The sequence below is a fragment of the Hydra vulgaris genome, chromosome 08 (genome assembly GCF_038396675.1).
Source record: "Hydra vulgaris chromosome 08, alternate assembly HydraT2T_AEP".
NCBI lineage: Eukaryota > Metazoa > Cnidaria > Hydrozoa > Anthoathecata > Hydridae > Hydra > Hydra vulgaris.
In genome coordinates this window covers 30,940,001-30,950,149 of record NC_088927.1, presented here as the reverse complement: position 1 = coordinate 30,950,149, position 10,149 = coordinate 30,940,001, and the positions used below count along the sequence as shown (strand labels likewise).

At 26.9% G+C, this 10,149-nt stretch overlaps 1 long non-coding RNA gene across 1 annotated transcript in view; it reads left to right on the top strand.

The window, feature by feature from the left end:
* The first annotated feature begins 1,402 nt into the window (after positions 1-1,402).
* LOC136084287 (uncharacterized) overlaps positions 1,403-10,149 on the top strand; it is a 13,282-nt gene continuing 4,535 nt past the window's right edge. The window contains exons 1-3 of the long non-coding RNA XR_010640452.1: positions 1,403-1,521; positions 2,115-2,156; positions 2,755-2,915. This is a non-coding gene — a long non-coding RNA (uncharacterized LOC136084287). The remainder of the gene's footprint in view (positions 1,522-2,114; positions 2,157-2,754; positions 2,916-10,149) is intronic.

The following is a 10,149-nucleotide window of genomic DNA, read 5'->3' as shown; positions in this document are numbered from 1 at the left end:
TTTTTTTTTTTTTTTTTTTATCTAAGAAATTTCTAAACATAGACTTTTCAAGACAGAATTTTCCATACATAGACAGGATTTTTTTAGAAATTGATGATTGTGCCCCTTCACTTTGAGTGCCATTCTAATTGGTAATCTGTGTCGTCGACCCTGATTACCAATTTGAATGGCTAATATATACGTTTGCATTTAGCTAAGATATACTTTTTTACGGTTAAAAATAATTAAAACTAATTATTGTTAAATTAATTTTTTAATTTTTGCTGTAAAGAGCTTTTTTACAGCAAAAATTAAAATATAAGTTGTTATTACAGTTAGTTAGCAAAAATTAAAAAATTAGTTGTTTTGAAAAAATAAGTTGCACCTAGTCTAGCATTATATATTAAATTTTTCATTGTCTGTATGTTTAAATATTCTATTTTTTCTTTGCTTTTTTGTTTATTTAATTGAACATCACTTGACTATTGTAGTTTATTATAGCCATTGTTTAAACTGTTTTAAATTCTTAACATTTGTTTTATATGTAAAAGTTACAGGACATAATCAAGACAAAAATAGGGCAAAAGTGTGTTAGTTTGTTTTAAAAAAATATATTTTACTAAAATAAAAATGATATGCACATGTCTTTTCAAAAATAAATTTACTATAAAATTTTTGAACTGTTTTGCAGTATTGAACTGTTTTGAACTGTTTTACAGAACTAATGCTGGGAGTGCATAAAAATATTTTAAAAAAACTTTTATGAGAAATAACTTGAATAGACAAAAAGAAGTGTTCAGGTTATCTCTAATTGTTATAATATTTTTGTATGATTTTTTAATTCTCATTTACTCATTTAAGAGTGGACATAAAATGTTAAATGTATTTCTGTGTGCTACCTAATTTGAACTCTTTAATATTCACAAGTCACTACTGCATTAATGAGGCAATACAATTAAAAACTTTAAATTATTTTTTCAATCTTTTCAACAGTTTTTTTTGTAACTTTGAAACCAAGGCAATGTGCAATGTAACCAAGGCAATGTAAGATATATAAATAACTCATTACTAGTGGACATTTTTTAATTCTTGAGTTTTTCCACAAGAGAGAGATGTCTTGTTTTCTTACAACACTTATGTGTTTTTATATTTAAAATTGAGACTCAAGATTAAATAGATGTACTTTAGAAATTTTTTTTATATATCTATCAATATTCTTTTAATAGTTACAAATATTAATTATTGTTTTTCAGGTACTTGGCAAATTTTATTACTTTTGGAATGAATTTATTATTTTTATGTGTTTTGGCATTTTTTATGATTGATTCTCATAGGAAGAAGGTTTTTTCAAATTTTGAAATAAAGTTCTATTTATAATTTTCAAGTTTTCTTTTTTTTTTTTTCAAAAAAATACTTTCATTTTAGAAATCCTTATCACTTGTGCTAAAGTCATTAAAGTTATCGATTCCATATGCAAGAATTGTGGACGCTATTTCATTTTTATGCATCGTTTGTGTGCTAATATCAGTGGTTTTTGATGATGTAAGCAAGAACAAAGTTTGCTTTTCCTAAAAAAAAATTTTCTAAAATCATGATATGAAAAATCATGCCTCTACAATATATTCAATGTAAGTCTCTGCAGTATGTTCAGTTAAAGTCTTTCTAATGTATCCAGTTTCATAATGGTGTCTTCAGTATATCCAGTCATGCAGTGGTATCAGTATATTTCGTTTTGTAGTGTTGACTGTAGAATGTTCAGTTGTGTAGTGATGTCTACAGTATATTCATGGTGTTTGTTGTATTTTTAATTTGTAATTTGTGTATTTTTGTTATAATGTATGAATAATGAAAGAAGAATTTAACTTTAAATCTTATAAAGGTATTTTTATATGTTGAGTAAAACTTATATGTTGAGTAAAACTTTGATGTTAAAGACAGAAACATGTTTATTGTAAAGGAACAGAAACATTCATATTTATTAAATACAATAAAAAGTTCTTAAATATTTGTTTTTTATCTTTATAGTTATTTTTCATTTGTTTTATTTGAAATAAAAATTTATGAGAACTATTTTTAAAGTTATTAAATTATATTTTTGTTGTATTAATTTACTTTATTTTTAATTCGTTTTACAGATGTTGCTCAAGTTAGATCCCCAATCATTTAAATATCCTGTGGTAAACATTTTTTTTATCCTGTGGTAAATATTTTCAGGGTTCATGGCACTCAGGGAAAACCTGGAAAACCAGGAAAAAGTTTTTAAATTCTAAAAAAATCAGGAAATACCTGGAAAATTCAGGGAACTTTTTTTGAAAATCTTTAAAATCAGGGAAAACTCAAGGAATATTTTTTAGTTTTATATAAGATTATATGATAGATAAAAATTGTTATTTTTGAAAATATATTTTTTATATTTTTTTTCCTTATTAAACTACTTTTTTATACTTAAAAACCTTCCTTTAACAGCTTGCTATCAATTAATTAAGAAGAAGTATTTAACTCCTTAAAAAATTCTAAAATAAATATTAGGAGAACATGGATTCAGTTGCGAAAGTATTATATCCTTTAACATTAACAAGAAAAATTATATAATTTTTACCATCCAAACTCAGCGAAAAAGTACTTGAAATTGGGTAAAAATCAGGGAATACTCAGGGAAAACTCAGGGAAAATGGATTTCTAAAACTGCCATGAACCCTGATTATGCTTTTTATATGTTATTAATATTAAGTTATGAAATCTAAAATTCAGAGTTGAAAAAAATTAATCTTTCAGTACTTCACATTTACTGGTGTTTTGGTTGTTTTCACTGTTTCAACTCTTATTCAACTTTCTTTTATGATTAAAGTTGCTTTGGTATTGATTACATGTATTGCATATGTGGTATTGAATTTGACCTTAGTAGGAAAATATCTTGATTTAAATACAAAAAATTGGTATTTCGTTTAATTTTTTTTAATCTCGTTTTGTCCATTAAATAATTCAACTTTATATGATTTTTTGGGTAAAGTTAGTTTTTAGTTATTTTATATTAGGTTAATAATTTAAATACTAAAAATAATAGTAAAATATAATATTAACTTCATTCAATGAAATCCTTTTAAATTTGCACTGACCATAAGAACAGAGTGATAATTATAACAATTATATTCACTAATTTTAATGTTTAGTTTTTAAATGAGTAATTTTTAAATTAAAATTATAATCCACTAACAAAAAAATACAGTTTGTGGGTTATGGTTTTAATGTAAAAATGAACTCTTGTCCTCTTCATTTGTGGCATTTGGATTAAAACATTTTTTTAAAAAAAGGAAGTTCAAAAATTTTAGTTTATTTTTTTAAGTTTTATATAAAATCACTTAACAGTTAGTTATTTTAATCTGATAGAAAGATTTGAATATTATCAAATCAGTGGAAGATCCTTTCAAAAAATGTTACAAAAACTAAAAAGAGAAGTTGTTGTAGATAAATCATTGTGCCAGTGTCTGCTTTGCAGGCTTAAATGAGATACAAGAAGCCATAGAAAATTGAACCTATCAAAATTTATAAATGAAAATTAAACTAAACAAAATAGTTATGTAGACCTTGATAAATTCCTCTGCTTGCAATATCGTCAAAAGATAAAAATTCAGACATCTATGTAATTATTTTGGTTTTACAAAGTTTAAGAAAAAAAAAGAAAAACTAGATCAGTTTGATGGAAATTTTGTCAAGACTTAATTACCTATGGAATTGCAACTACTAGCAACTTTATTTGCTATTTAAAAACACATACAGGAAAATATCCATTATATCAAAAGTTTATTCAGACTAGACCTGCAGCTGCTACAGCTGACCAATCTAAGATTTCAGACTTTTGAGCAGGTGAGGTTATTTACTTATAATAATTTTTTTTTATTAGATATATAAAATATATAAATATACCAGCAGGTTTGCTTGCTCTACACGGTAATTCTTTACCTCTAGTAGACTAGTAGTCTAGTATGACATCCTATAACAGTTCTTATAGTTCTTATTAGCTTGTACAATAATATATCCTAGTGTTTTACTACATCTGACCTCTTAACCCTAAGCTTTTGAATAAAGCTTTGAGCTTAGCTTATGAAGCTTAGCATTAAAGATCATGGGTTATTACTTTATACAATAAAAAATGAGAATGACATTGCATTTATTATTTGTAGTTGCTTTGGGAGAGAGTTCTACTACAACATATAGCTGCACCCACGCCAAGCAACAAAGAATTTTGGCAGCGATTGTGAAGCATCTTGTAGTTTGTGCATCACTACCCATGTCTATTGTAGAAAGGGAACATTTTATGCTATACAATAGTGTTCTTGATCCTCAGTGCTCAACCATTAGCTGTTCTGCCATAAAAATCTATTTAGAGGAAATGTACACAAATGCAAAGGAAAACTTAACTGAAATTTATTTCATGCTGCAAGCATTTCCCTAACACTTGATATTTAGTCAGATAGAAAAATGAGGGGTTACCTTGGTGTAAAGCGCGTTACATGCATATCTAATACTGTCACACACAACTGTTGGCATGCAATAGGTTTTTAGAGGTGCTCATACTTGGGATAACTTAGCAGAACACAAGACTTGACAAAGTTGTGTATATTGTGACAAACAATGCCTCAAACATGCGCAAAGCATTCACTACATATTTTCCAGAAGAACCCGAGGTGGTTGTGATAGACTTGCAGAGGAACTTCACGATGACGTAGAAATTCAAGACATGTGTGAAGACATCACGACACTGGATGAAATAATTCAAAATATCAATCAGCTTTACCCCAAGACAATAGGTTACCAGACTAAGTTGTTTTGCTCACACCCTACAATTAGCTGTTATTGATGGTCTCAAAGAGACAAAAATTTACTTTGCTCAAGCTAAAGCATCCAAAATATGCACTTTGCTTTATACTAGTACAACATTTTAAGAGGCTTTTCATAAAATGTTTGGCTCCAGGGTATTCCTCGAGTAAACGCAATAATTTGCAGTACCATATTCCGTCATATAAAAAGCATTTGAAAAACCTACTTGATGAATTAAGTTACCACTATCTAATACTAAACGAAAGAGAATATGTGCAACTTGAAGTTGAGAAGTTGTTGATTTATTGCAACTATTTCTCAAAGCCGCTGGTATGACTCAAGGTGAAAAAAATGTTACAGTTTCATCAGTAGTTCCTTCTATTGACGGGCTATATATTTACTTAGAACAATTTAATACAACTTATCTGTCCGGTATTAAACAGGCACTGCAAAATAGTCTTTAAAAAAGATTTGTTCATCAAGGTTTGTGTTTTGGAGTTGTTGCGTTGAGAGAGGGTTGTAACTACAATTAAATAGCCTCCTCATCTGTAGTGACCTTCTCGGCCTTGGGGAGGTAAATTTAAAGAAGAAAAAAAATTTACGAATGTTGACCTTATCCCATCAATAGATGATTTTGCTTCTTTTGGACTGAAAAGCTATGTCATGTCAGTCCAGGCCAAGCAGACAACTTAAAGACAAATATTCTTTCCAAAGTTCGTCAGTTCTGCAACAAGCAGTTTAACCATACCTTTGTTGCCATGGATGGAAAAGTCTTACCAGAAAACCTTCCCCTATGAAGTCAAGGGTTAATTCATCTTTGTACTCATGTTGTAGAACTACACCTGTCAGTCAGACTGGAGCTACATTACTATTACCTGTTAAAAGTTTTGATACTCAGTTTTATTGCTATGAGGAACTGATCAATTTAGTGTTTGCATCTAATTTTAACACCCTTGATATAGACTGTCTCCAATTTTGGAAAATGCATGGGCAAAAGTTACCAATTCTCAAAAGTGCTGCCAAATATGCTTTTGTGATACCTGCAAGCAGTGCTCTTGTTAAAAGGATATTCAGTTAGGGTGGCCTGATTATGAGCCCTAAGCGCAAGTTTAAATTCTGACACTGTCAGTTTGTGTTTTTAAAATGTAGCACAGATAAATTACTATAATAATTTTTATGAAAATCAGTATTAGTAATTTTTGTTAAAAATTAATGAAAGATTGACAGCTTTAGTATATATGCTTAACAGCTTAAGAAGTGTAATTGTACTGTATTTTATATGATGACTCTTTAACTACTATACTACGGAAGATTTATTTTACTTTTACAGCTTAAAAGTATTACTTTATTATAATAAAGTATAAACTTATAATTATTATTATGCTCATGCTGTATTTTATAATTGCAATTTGACTGCTTGAAGGTAGCTCCCAGAGCCATGGCTAGACTCCCCCATGCTCTCCGATGTAGGAGGCATTTTTAAGAACTTCATGGTCCTTATGACAGGTTTTGGAAGTGGCTTTCGAACTCTAGCCACTGCACTGTCAGGAATCTTTGATCATTATATGACTTGACTTGACATGTCACTGAATGACTTGAGACTTGACTTGGGACTTGATCTTAGTGACTTGAGAAAGTAAAGCACTAAATCTTGCAACAATTAAATTTCATTTTGAATGTAATAAAGTAAATTTAAATAAAAAATTTTCTGTAAACGTGATCTTTTTTTAATGCTGGTTTATTTGTGTTTGAAACAAGCACTATTTTTTACAAGTACAGCATTCGACATTAAAAAGTAACAGATCTTCCAAATTCTAATAGGTTGTATCCATGACCAAGATAAAGAAGATTTTGAGTCATCAAAGATTATGAATGACAAAGCCTTGGTAACTAATTGGTAACTAATATATATTGAAGGTGGTTAGCAGTGCAAAAACAAGCAGATTTACAAATATGTTGTTGGTTGAAGCTTTAAGAAAATCCAGAAACTCTCAGAAAGTTATTTAACATATAATTGTGATGGGCCAAAGTCATTTTGCAATCATCAAAGTATAAAGCAATGATAACTTGCTTATTTTTATATGTCACCCAGATGTAACCCAGGTTATAAATGTAACCCAGGTTAAAAAAGTAACTCATGTTACAGATGTAATTCAGGTTACAAATTTAACCCAGGTTACAAATGTAACCCAGGTCACAGATGTAACACTGGTTACAGATGTCCTAATGGCTAAAGAGTTTACTAATTATTACTTGTAAAGTAAAATTGTCACAAGATATGAATATAATAGGGAGGTTATAATGGACCTAACTGCCACAAAGTTTAGTTTTGTATGTCTAAACTTAGAGATATATGTCTTTTGCATACCCTTTTATACCCTGCATTAAAATATTGAGAAAGAATAGATAGAATTTAATTAAGGGTAAAATATGTACCAAAAAAACAACATGATAAAAAGTTTTTATATTATTGCATTTTAGTCACTAAGACCTGAAGAACAAATCACACACACACACGCCTATATATATATATATATATATATATATATATTATATATATATATATATATATATATATATATATATATATATATATATATATGTATATTTATATATATATATGTAAGTATATATGTATGTATATATGTATATATATATATATGTGTGTGTGTGTTTATATATATATATATATATATATATATATATATATATATATATATATATATATATATATATATATACACACACATACATAAGTAAAATAAATATTTCTATTTATAAATACAAACTAGTAGCTTTTAATAATAATAGGCTTTTAATAAGCCTTATTACTATTATTTTAATTATTAAGAAATTTATTGCATACTATCCCTTTTGTACATTGTTTACAAAAGTTATACTAATTTGTTGCATTTTATATGCAGAATATATAGTATTTAATATGCAGAATATTCAGAGTATTATGCAGAACATCTTTTTGTTTTTAGCTAGTAGAATGTTACAATATATCTAATTAAAAATATTAATTATAAGGGTATGCAAAAGACATATATCTCTAAGTTTAGGCATACAAAACTAAACTTTGTGGCAGTTAGGTCCATTATAACCTCCCTATTATATTCATATCTGGTGACAATTTTACTTAACAAGTAATAATTAGTAAACTCTTTAGCCATTAGGACATCTGTAACCAGTGTTACATCTGTGACCTGGGTTACATCTGTAACCTGATATTAGGCTTAAATAGTTATTAGAAGAAATACTATCAACTTAAAAATAATTGATCATTTATTAAAATGATTAGAACTAGGCAAGCTGAAATTAATTATCATCAAAATATAAGAAATGCTGCTTGGTAAGAAGAATATTTAAATATATATATATATATATATATATATATATATATATATATATATATATATATATATATATATATATATATATATATATATATACATACACACAGTATGCAAAAAAAAAAAATCATAACTTTAGAGGTTGCATCAAAAAAATTAGTTTTCCGTTAAAATATTAAACTTTTTCTTTTAGATATCTTATATCAAGTATTATTTTAAGAATTTATTTGTGTATTGGTGATTTAATTGCTTTTCAAACCTACTAAATTTTACACTTTTGATCTAACGATGCATAAAATTGACTGCGAAAAATATAGTCGTACAGTAACAAAATAAGTCTTTATTTAGCGTAAAAATCGAGCAAATTGATCAATCAAACTAGTAAGTAAAATTGAAAATAGTAATTTTTGAATAAACTTTCGTCCTAGAAATAAAATAGAATATAGTGTACCATCAAATACATCAAGTTCGTTTTTTTCTTGATTTTTCAAATCAACAACAAAGCCTTGTAGTTGATTTTAAATCAAGGAAAATCCTATCGTCAGATTGAAAAAGAAACAGGAATTCCTTTTATGACTGTGTCCTCAATTGTTAAGAAGCATAATATGATTGGAATCATTGCTAGTGTAGCTGGTAGAAAATGCAAGGCCAACAGTGCAATTGATTGAAATATAGTCAGTAATGTGAAGAAAAATAACAACTTGCAACCAGCTACTAAAAAATTGAGAATGGGAAACGATTTCAAACTCCAGCAGGGTGATGATCCAAAATATACTGCTAAGAAAGTAAAGTATACTTTGCACAAATAACATCAATGTTTTGGAATGGCCATCTCAAAGCCCAGACTTGAATCCAATAGAAAATTTGTGGTTCAAAGATTGGCGACCAAGCATTTAGAAACAATGACAACCTGAAAGAAGCTATAATGAGCGCATGGGATAATATAACAACTGAGGAGATCCAAGTTTTGGTCAACTCAATACCAAGTTGTCTAGTTGAGGCCATCAAGGCCAATGGAGGTTCCACTCAATACTAATTTCCATTTAATTTGATCAATTTGTCATTATTTTTGAACTGTATGATTATTTTTTTTGCAGTCAATTTATGCATCATTAGATCAATTGTGTAAAATTCAATAGGTTTGAAAAGCGATTAATTCTTAATATTGAGAACTAATTGCTTTTCTACTTTCTCAATTCTATTTAGACAAATAAATTGCTACTTTCTAAATTCTTTTATATATATATATAGACAAATAAATTCTTAAAACAATACTTGATAAGTTATTTAAAAAATTTTTTAATATTGTAACAAACAACTCATTTTTTTCATGCAATCTTTAAAATTAAGTTTTTTTTTTTAAAGTGTTCGATTATTTTTTTTGCATATTGTGTGTGTATATATATATATATATATATATATATATATATATATATATATATATATATATATATATATATATATATATATATATATATACATATATATATATATATATATATATATATATATATATATATATATATATATCTATATATATATATTTTGCATATTGTGTGTATATATATATATATATATATATATATATATATATATATATATATATATATATATATATATATATATATATATATATATATATATATATTAATTAGAGTTATGATTTTTTTAACTTTTGTCACAGTTTTAATTGGCCATAGTTTTAAAACCTGAGAAATTGATAGTTAATATTAAAATTTCATAGTAATATTGAATATAGCTAAAAAATGTCCCCCACCCACCCACAATTAAGTTATGCTATAAAAATATTGTTGTTTTTATGACTATTATGGAAGTATTTGATTTTTAAATTTGCTATAAAGCATAAAACACACCTAAGTAAAAACTATTTTATGTGCTTGTGTAATATGTTGGTCTGAACTGAAATATTACACAAATACAGAAAATAGTTAATACTAATGCGTTTTATGTTTTACTCATTTCTTTTGTCTTAACC